Source organism: Chenopodium quinoa, unplaced genomic scaffold (genome assembly GCF_001683475.1).
Source record: "Chenopodium quinoa cultivar QQ74 unplaced genomic scaffold, ASM168347v1, whole genome shotgun sequence".
In the NCBI taxonomy this organism is placed as follows: domain Eukaryota; kingdom Viridiplantae; phylum Streptophyta; class Magnoliopsida; order Caryophyllales; family Amaranthaceae; genus Chenopodium; species Chenopodium quinoa.
In genome coordinates, this window is record NW_018744240.1 from 408,337 (window position 1) to 422,773 (window position 14,437).

Sequence of the window (14,437 nt, forward strand, 5' to 3'; positions counted from 1 at the left end):
AGAATTGTGGACAATCAAAGGAAAAGAAATAAAAAAATAAAATAAAATAAAATAATAAAAAAAAGGTGAAATGCAACACTTTGGCAAATTGTTTATAAGAGTTCCTGTTATTAAATACTAATATTTAGCCCGTGCGATGCACAGGTTAAATTTTTTGCTAATTTTTTTTTTGGAAGGATTGTTCATTTGCATATTGAAATTGCTAATGGATTGAATTTAACTCAAAATATATGTAATTAAAATTTGTAATGTAGTAAGAGAATGAAATTAATTAAGCATATTGCAAGGTATGAATCTAAATCTTTTACAAAAATTCTAAAACATATGGTACCATATATACATCATATATAATTAACATTTTCATTTTCATTTTCAATAGGAGATCCAATGTTTTTATAATGTAAAACAAATTGCTACAATCTTAGACCTAAGCTAAGCATTGCCAATTGTGATATTTATTCATCTAAATGATATCTTTCAATTACTTGTGAGCCTTTTAAATTATAAATAATCATGAAAGCTAATAGAAAAAGATCAGCTAATGAAACCAAAATCAATGGATCCTATGAAACCTATAATAATTTTTTTTTTCTCCTCAAGTCACAAAATGACATTCACATTCTTCCTGTATTGTTGATTCACCTGCACTTAAAAGCTTTGGCATTAGCATTAAAAACTTAGGACTCAAGAAGTCATGCATAATTTCCTACCAAAACTCATATCTAAAGCCCAATTGTCTCCTCGTATCACTTGAATATAAATAAGGAATTTTTTTTCACAAAAAACCCTTTTAAAGCAATCTATTTATCTTGAAAATCTTATATCGTAAATAATTCTTGGCAATTTATTACTTGATAGTATTTTTATTTTATTTTTTGTTGTTAAAAACCAACTTGAACTTTCTAATCTTCTATGGATGAAATATCTAAGAAACAATGTGAAAAATAAAAGAAAAACAATGATGCAACATTACAGTCTAAAATAACACATACCACCAAGTCACAATCAATGAACCAATTTATTGACTTGTTTTCTGATTGAGCCATTTTGTATATTTTTTTCTCTTTGTAAATCCCCTGCAAGTAGGACTACTAATTGGAACAAAAAGATCAAATGTGAAAAATGTCATATCAATAATCAATATACACCTGAAAAACTACATCACACACTCAATCATATATGGAAAAAAAATAAAACTTAATTTTTATTTAAAAAAAAATAGCAATATCCTCCAACAATTGATGTCAAAATAATACAGCAACACATTAAGAGCATTTTACGAAGTAGTCAATAAAACATTTATCAAATTAAGAAGGAACAAAAGCCTACAAAAATTAATGTCAAAATGTTCAAAATTTTAAATAATGTATATAATATGAAGTATTCATTATATAATTCTTCTTCAAAAAAAAAAAAAGTATTCATTATAACAAAGGATTATAACAGAGGAGTTCATCAAAATGATATATTGAATTCCAAATCGGGGAAGAGAAAAGGCTAGAAAAATAGTATTTTACCCCAAATTAATATAATTAATGGTAGTAAATGTTGGAAATTAAGACTAATAACGAAATAAAACTTATCTAAAAAGCAAAGAGTATCATCGTGGCGTGACAGAAATCACTACCCTAAAGTCAAATTTCCCCCCCACTCGTATACACGGACTCACGGCAATCGACCCCAGGGTTACACGACTTTATCTAAAATGTGAATTGAGAACTCAGTAATACAATGCTCGAATAGTGTTTTGAATATTTTTTGAGAGAAATGAGGACAACAGTGAGGAAGTCCGACTTTTTCCTGTGTTCTTGAAGACCGAAAGAGTCCAGTATTTAAATCGAGAAGAGCCGAATAATCAAGGGAGAAAATCTCGGTAATTGCTAAAAAAAACGATAAAATGAAGAGATAATTTTGGGGAAGGTAATCAGTCAAATAATTGATTGGCATAATTACGGAGTAAATCAAGGGTTAAATCTTTGATTGAATCCACGTAATAACGGTTACAATATCATGGGGTATGATAAAGTTCACATGTGGGGCAGGTTAAATATAAAAATTATTTCATCCCCGATTCTCGGCCCAAGTGGGGCGGGGATAAATCCAAGTTTAGCATATGGTGAGGATGAGACGGCCAGCCGGGGACGAAAATCATAACCGCCCTGCCCCAAATTGTACCTGACTACCTGTCACGTACCTGCACCATATGATAAACTTGGATTTATCCCCGTATATTTAAAATTACACGTATATTTTCGGAAAAAAATTAAACAAAATACAATACAAAAAGTTAAAAATAAATAAATAATGCAAATTACTCAAGGTTTAGACTTGAGAAACTCAAACACTCGTTGCTTTGTTTGTATTTTTTCAAATAAAATACTTTTCTAAATATATATTTATCTGATAAACTTTGTGGCGTTCAAATGCTTACTACTTGAATTTTTTAATTATAAAATGAATTATTAATTTTGTTTCTCATATTTAGATAAAATTCTTAATGTGAAAAAATAATGTTTTATTTCACAAAATTTCATGTGTAGCTAGCCACACCGTGTGGTCGGAATTACTTGGTCAGGGTTATCCGGTTAGTGTTTTGGTGTCTCTCAGCCGGCCACGCAGAAAACACGCTGATTTTATTTTTATAATTAATATAAATTTTGGATATAAAAAAATTACAAGTCTTTTTTTCATTGGCTAATATATAACACTTTCCTATGTGACGCTCTAAAATATCTTGAAAAAATTCTCCTTTATGTAATTTTATAAATATTTGTCATAATGTTGGTTCCATTAATTACCCAAATAAATCATTTGATTTTATTCATGATAATTTTTTAAAATAATAATCTTATGTGTTGCTCTATTAATTTTTTTATTTTTCATTATAATCCTACGTAGCGCTTAAAAAAAAACTAATCTTACGTGGCATAATCCTATTGATATTTATCCTATGTGGCGCTTTTTTTTATTATTTATTATTATAATCCTACGTAGCGCTTTAAAAAAACTAATCTTAAATGGCATAATCCTATTGAAGCGTTTAAAAATACTAATCCTACGTGGTGCTCTAATAATTTTTTAAAAATTAAAATCTTACGTGGCGCTCTAAAATCTTGGGAAATAACTACCCTTTATATATATACTAGATTAGGCCTGTGCGATGCACGAATTAAAAAAAATTATTGGAATGAAATAACTTATTTCTGTTATTTATTTCTCCAGACATACTTATAAATCAGATCATAAGAACATAACTATCATCATAAATTACATAAGTAACAAAATATAAAAATAAAAGCCGACCAATCTAATCTAATCAAACCATATGCATACGAATTTAAATGTCATCTAAGAGTTCGAAATACAAATTAAAAAAACTTGTAATTTAAGTAAATAGAAGCACCTTGGAATTACAAAACAATGAAAACATTTACCGACAACATTAGTTCATTTTTGTATAACAAACATCCATATTATTAGTACATGACTTCATAGTTAAGTTGCTGCACAATCCTTAATAAAAACACACACATACACAAAATAACATTTTTTTTAAACCTTAAAAAGATAAAAATAATTTTTAAAAAAATATTCGTAGTTACCAAAAAATAATTATTATTTATTTTTTGAAACGGTCAAAAGATTGAAATGAAAATGATTAAAAATAAAAAATAACCAAAAATATATATGACAAGTGCATTAGGCGGAATTTTTTTTTTATGAGAAAGCGACGCATATACAGCTTGGGGAGATGATGATGTCAGCAATTTCCTGTTTTAGTAATAGTTAATAGACTAGTTTTATGCCCGGGCGATGCCCAGATGGTTGATAAAAGTTTAGGATAAACTTTTTGGATTGAATGTTAAATACGATCATATAATCCCTTTTGATAATGCAAGATATTTAGACATAATGATTTGAAATATATTTTATTGAACCAAAATTATTTTTACTAAACTAAAAGTTTTTTTACCAAAACAAAAATTATTTTTCATGATTAAAATTTATTTTCAATAAATCTCTATTATTTTGTAAATAAATTAAATATATTATAAATGGGTCTTATTTTAAAGAACTTTTTAAAACGAATTTTATGATGAAAATAGTACCAAATTATAAGATATTTATTAAAAGTTATGATTAATTTTGTATATATGAAATATTATAAGTATATCGATAATAATTATATAAAACACTATACAACTTTTTTATCTTTAAATATCTATCCAAACTTTGCTTACTTAGCATCATATGTGTCATAATAATACCTATTGGCGAAAAACTGGAATGCCAAGTGTCGATGTCTCGTGGCCTGGCTGCGAGACTGACTTTATTTATTAGTGATATGATATATTAGATTTTGTGTCAAAGAAAAAGAAAAAGAAAAAAAAAATATGCTATCGTTCCGTCAAGGAAAAATAGATTATGTATTAATTAATTGATTATTTTTTTGTAATTCATTTTAGTATGTATTTAGTATTTCATCACTACCATTTTATTGGGCTAATTTATTTCTCCTTTCTTAATGTGGTTTCAGGGCGGGAAAGGTGGCAGGCAATTAGATGGGTCATGGGTGTAAATATCCAAGTGGAGGGTAGGACGGGATGGTCTTAGATTTGGACCCACCGTGGGGATAGGAATGAAAATGCTAGATGGAGTTGAGGATGTCAGAATCCGCCCCGTTCTGCCCTGCCCCATTAACATTCCTATGTTTCGAGGGGAAAAAATATCAATGTAGTCAAACCCATTATTGTATGTGCAAAATAAATTACATACTTCCTCCGTTTTTTATCAGATGCATTACTTTCTAAAAATAAAAGTTTCAATTTAGATGCATTGCTTTCCCTTTTAGTTAACAAATTCTCTCTACCTCTCTCCTATCACATGGACTCTTTTTCTCTAAATATTGCATAGGAGTCTGCAATTACAAAAGTGATGCAACTAAAAAAAGGATAAAGTATAACATATAAAACTTATAAAGTAGTTAGAAGTATCATATCATTTTCTGTAAAACCCTAGAATTTTCTTTCCTTTAAAATACCTGTTTTGCTCTTTTTAAAATACGAAATAGGAAATTCTAAGACATTACTGCCAACATGAAAATGGCTAAGACGATTATCAAAGACACACAGCGGAAGACTCATTTTAAAACCATTTTAAACAAGTCAACTTAAAAGTCAAACCAAACGAAAGTAAAGTCAAACCAAAGTCGAACGAAGTCAACCTACAACTTGGAACCATTGTAGGCCCTTATCAAAACCCAAAACGAATGTTAAAACCTTTGTGTTAGTCTCACAAGCAAATATAAAATAATCAAAGCGAATAAACACGTCATATTCTTATGGAAACTAAACAGGAATCGCTCTTCACTCATGCCCATCATGAATATGCTTCAACACCTGAAAAACTTCCCTTTACTTTGTCCCCACTACTCGCCATTAGAAATGGGTTGTCGTAGGGCCAAGATAAAGACAAGGACAAACAAACATACAAACACATAATCAGCAAAGCTGGGTAAATAAACGTAAACAGTACACACTATCATGCTTTTATCCTATCAACACACAACTTACCTTGTTACACCTGTTTACAAGCATACAACAATAAATAAATGAATTGCTTATTTAATTTGATTACGCATCGAACGGGTTTCCCACTAAATCCGTGCCCAAATAAATTGAGGTAAACTACACCAGGAGCTAACCGTGTAGGCAAATGCCACATGAAAGTGACTGGACGTCCTGCGCATAAAATAAATATAGGAAAATACAGTGTCTTGTACTCCCAATATAAGCTATGATTAAATATAAAACCCCATAACTCCCCTCATATGTTCATACTCAGGGGTCGTTTGGTTCGCAGTAATAATCAAAGGGAATGGATTCCATGGGAATCATTCCCTTTGTTGTTATTTTTTTCCATTTCTATCATTCCCCTTCCCCTTTGATTACCTAAAAACCTTCTACTCCCATTCCACACCCCCCTAGCCTTTCCCATTTCATTTCCCCAACCACCAACATACCTACATCAGCCACCCTCACCCACTTCTCGCTGGAACGTCGCCGCCATTCCCCGACCCTCGCCCGAAAATCATTCCCTCACCCACGAAGCCAACCTCCCCCTCACTATAAAACAGTTGGCCGACCCTCCTCCACCCTCAAAACCCTAGGAGTTAGGGTTTCGAGGGTGGGGGAGGGTCGGACGATGGGTTTTACGGGGAGTGGGGGATGTTTTTAGGGGGGGGGATGTTTCTAGGGTTTTTCGGGGCCGAGGGATGTTTTTCGGGCTGCGCGGCTGCCGTCGAGGGGCAGTGGAGGGCCGGCGAAGGGCAACGAATGGTTAGGGAGGTGTGCCGAGTGATTTAGTGGATGGATAGTGGCTGGAAAAGGTGGAAAGTGAATTAAATGGTGGTTGTGTGGTGGTGGGATTGTTTCCCTTTGCTTTTAAAACAAACAACATAAAGAATATAAGGTATTTTCATTCCATTCTTTTCCATTCCCTTTGTTAATTCCATTTCGTTTACCCCGTGCAAACCAAACGACCCCTCAAGGTATATACGTTCCAAGAGTTTTGGTGCGTAATCTCTTTCACTTTACGTTGTTTACATATTTTTTTAGACTTGGTGATGACTCTCAAACCATAACACAATCAATCATAATAATTCATTCAAGCAATTAAACATACCAATTTAATTTTTGAATAATTAGTGACCACATAAATTTAATGTTGAACCCTTTTAAATTAAACTACCTCGGTGTTAAATAACACCTTAAGCGCATAAAGCACCGCAAATCCTATCCCTCGGTGTTTAGAACACCTTAAGTGCAGTTAGGCACTGCATTTTCTTTTATCCCTGTGTACTAAGACACTTGATAGCTCAACTCCCATGCTTAAAGCATCAATAAAAATTATATGAACCATCGTAAAACTCCTTTTTATATTCCAAACCAAATTAAACATTTAGTTTAATTAAACATGATCTCAATCATGCCAATAATAAAAGTGTGGTTCATATTCAACATGCCAACATAATTAATTCCAATCATCTATTTACCTTAAGTAATCCATACTTCACAAATCAATCACCAACATCCACTCAATCAACAATTCCAACCAATACCTATCATGATACTACCTTGGAATCAATTAAACAAAGCCTAGCATGCTTCTACACACTTAAATAAATAACGAGTACGTGAACGTACCTCGAATATGATCTCAAAATCACCACGACTACACGAAATCACTCACTTGGAAATCTCCTACAACCCAAAATTACAAAGAGACATTAATACCTATTCATAATAAAGTTTCAGCAATGTATACACTCTTTAAATCACTTTTAAACCCTCTAAAACATGTTGAAAATTAATTTAAACCACCTACTTTTATTCCCAATTAATGGGTAATTAAAAATCCTTTCATGAAACATAATTCTAACCTTTATATAAAAATTCCAGCTTTATAAAAACTTATAAAATTGTTGTAATTATGTTTAAAAACACTTATTTCAATAATTTCAATCAACCACAATAAATTTCCATCAATATTCATTAATTTATAAACCTAGAGTTTTCAATTTGAGGCTTTTGATTCAAAAACTAAATCTGAAAATTAATTACATAATAATCATAATTAGAACATCATGAAATCATCACACACATCAAAAATTAATAATTAAAACAAGGTTGGATTGATTTAAAACAAAAGAAAGAGAGAGAGAGATTTTTTTTTAAAGAAAACACAACCGCACGGACGGGAGGGGGTTGTTGCCGCCCTCCATGCCGGTGGCTGCTGCTGGCGACGGTGGCCGGCCGGTGGGAAGTGGTGGCGGCAGACGACCACCATATGTGTGTGCGTGTGAGGTGAAAAACAAAAGGGGAGGGGGAAAATTAAGGGGAGAGAAAATAAGAGGAAAGAAAGATATTTTACCTTTGGGTATTCTCCACCTTGGGCAAAGTTTAATTTGCTCATATGATGGGTATTTATACCCTCTCTCAAAACCATCCTAACTTAAATTCCTTTTCTACCCTTAATGATTCCTACTCCTATTCAAAATGGCATTTGACTTTCTTTAAAACTCCATTGACTTTAAAATTTCCTTTTATAAAATAATTATGCCCCGAAGTTTATTAAATAATAAAATAAAATATTTCCAAAACAATTAAATAAATAAAAATAAACCTTTAATTAAAATAAACCTTTTTAAATTAATAAAATACTATAAATAATTCATTTTAAATTATTTAAATACTCCATAAAATAATATTTTAAATTAATATACATATAAAAATACGGGGTATTACATCTTCAACCTGTTTGGGACAACTTTTCCACTCTTCACACCACTAAAGACAACCTATAACGAAAACCACATAGGCATGGTGGAGGCTTGAACCCATAGACTGTCTCCACAATCTAATCATTTTTGGTCGACCAAAAAAAAAAGGTTAAAGGAGTTAAATCTAATATCTACCTTACTATATTAATTTCTGATATCATTTTACTAAAAATATTACACATATGATTTTGCTCCAAGTGTCAACATTGTATACCTAACATTGCTATAAGGATTTCAACAAAGGTCTATATATCTCGTTTTATGGATCTTCATTTGAAAACACAACCTTATTGTACATTTTTAAAAGGGGAAAAAAAGTTATCTCTATTTTTTCATCAATTCAAGTAACAAGATTTTTAATCCCCATTTTCAAATTAACAATACTATTAAGTTGAATCTCATTTTTTCTTACCACTCAACTTATTTCTAAGTATTAAATTCTAAACTTTTTAATTTATAGTTAATTTCTACAATTTTGTTACGGTATATGAGTGTTGATTCACCAAGTTTTAAAATCAAATTATTTCGCTAATTTGTAAATTAAAGATAGATTTTGATTTAGTTTCTTTAAAATGAATAAAATCCAAGTTTATAACCTTGATAAACATATACTTCGTAAAGTTCATGAAGGAGTAAATAGTACATTTAAATGTATATTGAGGGGTATAACGTACAGTAAATGTAAAGTAAAGTACAGCTAATGGAGATAAATGACTATATGGTATATGTGAGCAGTTGTCATAGCTTCCTCTACCATTAAACACCTCTATTCCTCCACCATTAATTTCCCATGCATCTAGCTATTGAGCTTTCTAAATGGAAATCATGGCCTACCCTATTAGAATTGATCATTCCCCTTATTTACACCTGTTTATCATAGGGTTTTTCTTTAAATTAGATCGGGAATTATTATTATTTTTTCCAGTGGTAGAAATGGCGGGGTTGGAGTTTATTCTTCCTCTTCTCCTCCTTATCACGAGGTTTTCATGGAAGAATATTCTTCACCATTTTTGTGGTTTCATTGCAACTCTTGTAAAACTCAAAACCCCTTTCATTCAATTCCCCATTTTCATTTATCTCAAACTTTAAACAATCGGGGAACATTGATTTTGGAGAAAAATCTTCTAATTCATAATTTGGGTTCTATTACCAGCTTAATATTGGTGGAAAATCTTCTAATTCAATCTAACGTCGTTAATTCATGGTCAATGGAAATTTTAATACATTTTCCTTTTAAAAAAATTGTTTATCAACTAGCTAGAAAAACACCACTAAGGAGATAAACCGAGGTACCCTCTTTATAATGTGGGTACGGAAAATAGGTTTCACAACTATTTATTACAATACATGAGCACTTATTGTTTCATAATCAAAGTTTTGCCCCTTTATTTGTATATCAAATTTATATTAGTTTTGCTTAAATTGTTTTTTTTTTTCTATTTGGATACTTGCATTAGACCTCAAATCCTTATATAACCTTCTTGGGGAAGATTTTATTAAAATGCTTCAAAACTAAATTTATTCAAAGTGAAATACAATGTTGGAATTTAATAGAATGGTCCATTATAATATTCGCTTGAGTATAAAATTAATAATTATCCATGAAAATGGGTCAAAGGGTGTGGAATAGTTACACTTATATTGTAAAAAAGTAGCGTTATTTTTTTTAAAACATAAGTTTTTTCAAAAATTGAATATATAAACCATTAGATTTATACTCGTGCATTGCACAATTTTCTTATATTTTTTATACTAAAGAATTTGTACGATAAATTTGTGATTTTATTCTCTCCGTTTTTTACTTGAATTTTTTTATTATGAAATAACGACGCATTTTGTGTGCGGCTGACCACATCATTTGGCATGTGGCTGCTTGTAAAATAACAAAGTAATTCCTATAACACTGACCGAGTAACCCTTGTAACACTTATCGAGTTCCCTTTGTAACACTGACCGAGTAACTCTTAGAACACTGATGAAGTAAGCCCGTGAAAGCTGGTCATCATACAGTCATACAGTGTGGCCAACCACATTTATATAAGAATTTGTGATCAAATAAATATTTAATGTCTTTATTTATCTATAGAGTTAAAACCATATTATCAAAACAAAAATAATTATTTTTTTATTAACTAAATATTAATATTCGTTAATTTTTTTTATGTGGCACTCTAATTATTTAATTTTAAAATGAGTTAAATATTTTTCTAAGATAAAATTTGTGATTTTGTTTATTTCTTTTTATTTAAATATTTTATGTTGAATTTCTTTTTGCCTTTTCAGGCCAAAAATAGCAGGCTTTTGTGCTCAAGCCAAGATTACAACTAAAAATTAATTTATAGGTTGTCCAAAAACCAAAAAATATTAAAAGTTCAGACCGAGCCTGAATTTCAGGGCCAAAAAATTATGCACAAATTTGAGCATTTTCGGGTTTGATTAGACGTGATCACATCTACAATTAAAACATCTCCAATGGTACACAAAAGGAACATGCTAGGAAATAAAATAAAGTGGCAAGTATGTAGCTTGAAAATATTGATGTAGCTAGATTAAACAACTCTGCTCAAACAAGCAACATTGCTTGGTTTTTCAATGAAAACTTCATCCACTTAAAATATGACATGTGTATGATAAAAACTGCTTCATTTATATATTCAAGCTACAATATGCAATCGCTCGCCATTGGAGCACTTTGTAGCTACAAAATATATTATCTTATAAAATTGATATATCAAGGTAAGCTACAAGGCAGGGCCGGCTAAGGGCCTGTGCAAACAAACCCGTAGCACAGGCCCCATAATATTGAGGGCCCAACATTTTCGGAGCCCAATTGTAAAAAAAAAAAAGAAAAAAAAATCCATTTCCTCAGACTTCCTTGTATTCACACGCATCCGAGCTAAATAAACACAATTATACCAGATTTCTAGAACTTAATTACCCCCATTCAATGCATTGCAATTCCCATTAAATTGTCACAACTTCAAAATTTCAATTATTGCTAATTTTCCGTTGATTATCATCTTATACCCAAAAACTTCATAATACCTTTTAAGACTCTTACCCTTCTCTGCCATTAAATAAGTCAATCAAACGAAGGATGAATTTCTCTATTGTTAAATTATTTCTAACCTAAAAAATACAGTAATTAATTTTCTCCCCAAATTAATCACTAATAAAATTATTAGTACCTATGATTTTCCCATCAAATCACTATATTTCTGCTAAACCAACAATATCAGTCAACAATTTGATCTAGAAAGGTAAAATATTAAGATTAATTAACCTCTTGCATTACTTGTGGATTGCTCACGAGGTGTGCTAAATCTAATAATTCTATGTGTAATTCACTAATTTTATATTTTTTGTTCTGATTTTTCATTTTTATAGAGTTTTAGTAGTTACTTTTCAATTTAAACTAGGATTTTAGATTATTTTTTTTAAAAATTGGGTTAAATGTTTAATTGTTATGAAGATTTTTTTTTTTTAAAAAATCTTAATTCTCAAGCACAAATGTAAAATGTTTTCTTTTTCAACAATTTGTAATTGAATAATTGGATTGCAAGATTAATATTCTCCTTGACAGACTATTTTTTCTTACTACGCCTACGAGAATTAGGAATATATGAATTATCCCCTTAAAAGAAAATAAAATTAAATAAAAAATAAAAAGCTAAAAAAAATAATTGAGTGTTTATTTTTCATTAATTATAATTGCATTTTTTTTTTGGTAAGAGCCTTATTTTTAAGATTAGAACAGTGCCCCGAAAATGTTTAAGACGGCCCTGCCACAAGATATTGTAGCTTGCTATTGAAGATGCTCTAATATCACCTTTGACCTTTCCTATTTAGGGCGTGTTCGGCAAAATACAACTGTGGAGGTAGCTGTTAGTTGTTATAATAGTGGTTAGATGTGTAAGTAGTTTTTAGCTGTAAAGATAGATACCACCTCCGTTTTTTTTATTATTATTATGTGCACAACAAAGAGGTATTATTAGTGAGACATAAAATATTCATTTATTGCACATAATAAGAAACGGAGGTAGTAATTAAAATATGAGTGTTCAGTTGACTAGCTGTCAACATATAAAAAATAATATTTTTTCCCCTAAAAGTATATAATAAATTTTCAACAGCTATTTTTAATTTTCAAAAACTAATATTATCAGGCTTTCCACTTTTTCATAAAAGCTACCTTAACCACAAAAGGCTACCGTACCTAACCACTACATTGCCAAACTCTTATTTCTTCTAATATGTACTTCGTAGTATTGTGACTTCGTCAAACTCTTAAAAGCTACAATACTTAAAAAGCTAGTGCCAAATACACCCTTAGTCCCTCGTAACCACCAAAATGTTCATCCTTTTTTTTTTTCCAGCCACGTAATATAATATACTTAGGGCTTGTTTAGTTCACTTTATTTTTTCTTATCTGAACTTATCTGATATGGTCTGATCTGATCTGATTGTTTGATTTGACCAAACTTTGATCTTAAATATACGATAATCTATAAGGTAAAAATATATCAAGTTGGGGTCTTGTTAGATTAGTAATAATGTGTATTTTTTTAATATGTAATTTTCATAATTTTTTGGAAATATTCATGTGAATAATCCGACCTTTAGGCCATTCTTTTTTAATAATCCCACCTTTCGATTATTATTTAATAATCCGACCTTTGGGGTCTTTAATTTTTATTGGTCCCAACCGATCATGTAACCTGTTATGACACGTGGCGACCTGTGATTGGTAAAAAAAATTCAAAAAAAAAGTAAGATTTTTTAAAAGAAAAAAAAAAAACAAAAAACTGAAAACCCATCCCAGCCCCACCACTTCCCTGACCACCCAGCCCTACCGCCCACCAGAATCCCAAACCCAGCCACCCCTATCCCCACCCCAATCCCCCCTTACCCTACCGGAAATCCACCCAAATCCTCTCGCCAGCCAGCCACCCCCTCCTCCTATCCCGTCGCCCCTCCCCCTCATTTCCCTTGAATGAACCACCACCATCATCCCCGTAAACCCCCTCGATCTCTCTCCTCGAAACAACCACAAGGCGAGGGAGGTTTTTTTAGGGTGGGGTAGGGTGTTCAGGTGAGATAGGGAGGGGAAGGGGGTGGTCGTTCATCCTGAAGCGACGCAAGGGGTAGAGGTGGGATGGTTGATTGGTCGTTCAAGCCTTAGGTCGGGATGGGGTGGTGGTTTTCGGGGGAGGTCTGGCCGTCTGGGGTGTTGGTGGTTTAGGGGAGGTGGTCGGAATCGGGGCGAGGGAAGGAGGTGAGGCTGGTGGGGTGATTTTGGGGTGAGGAAGAGTGATTTAAGGGGGTTGCGAGCTTTGCGGCTAATGGCTGTGCGACAGTTGGGGTGGCTATAAGGGCCAATTATGGAGGCGGAGGAGGGAGGAGGTGGTCTTTAGTTGGTCTAGGGAGGAGGGGATGGCGCTGGGGAAGGAGGACTGATTTCCGGTGGCCGGATCTGGAAGAAGGAAGGTTGTGGTTATGGTGGTTCTAGAGTTTGGGTTTGGGTGGTGGTGGGCTGGTGGCTAAATTGGGTTTGGGTTTTTTAATTTTTTTTTTTTGACCAATTATGTAATGACACGTGTATTTTAAACCAAAAAAAATAAAATTACCTGTTCAACCGGTTTCTGGTCAAATGGGACCAATAAAAATTAAAGGCCCCCAAAGGTCGGATTATTAAATAATAATCGAAAGGTCGGATTATTAAAAAAGAATGGGCTAAAGGTCGGATTATTGCCATGAATTTTTCCTAATTTTTTTCATTATGAAATTAAAGATATTTAGCGATAAAAAACTGCACATGAAACGATGATTTGATCTATAGTTATTTTTCTGATCTGATCTGATTTGAACTTATTTTTTCTGATCTAAACTTTTTTTTTTTTTTTTTTTTTTTTTTTTTTTTTTTTTCTGAAATAAGTAAAAATAAGTTAAACTAAACAAGGCCTTAGTACTTTGAATAAACTATTACCCCGTTTCATTATGTGTAATATCTACTAAAAATAACCGTTAGTTTGTTACACTATGAAGTATGAACAAACATTTCTCTTTGCTTTTTTAAATGTCCCACTTCTAAAAAAC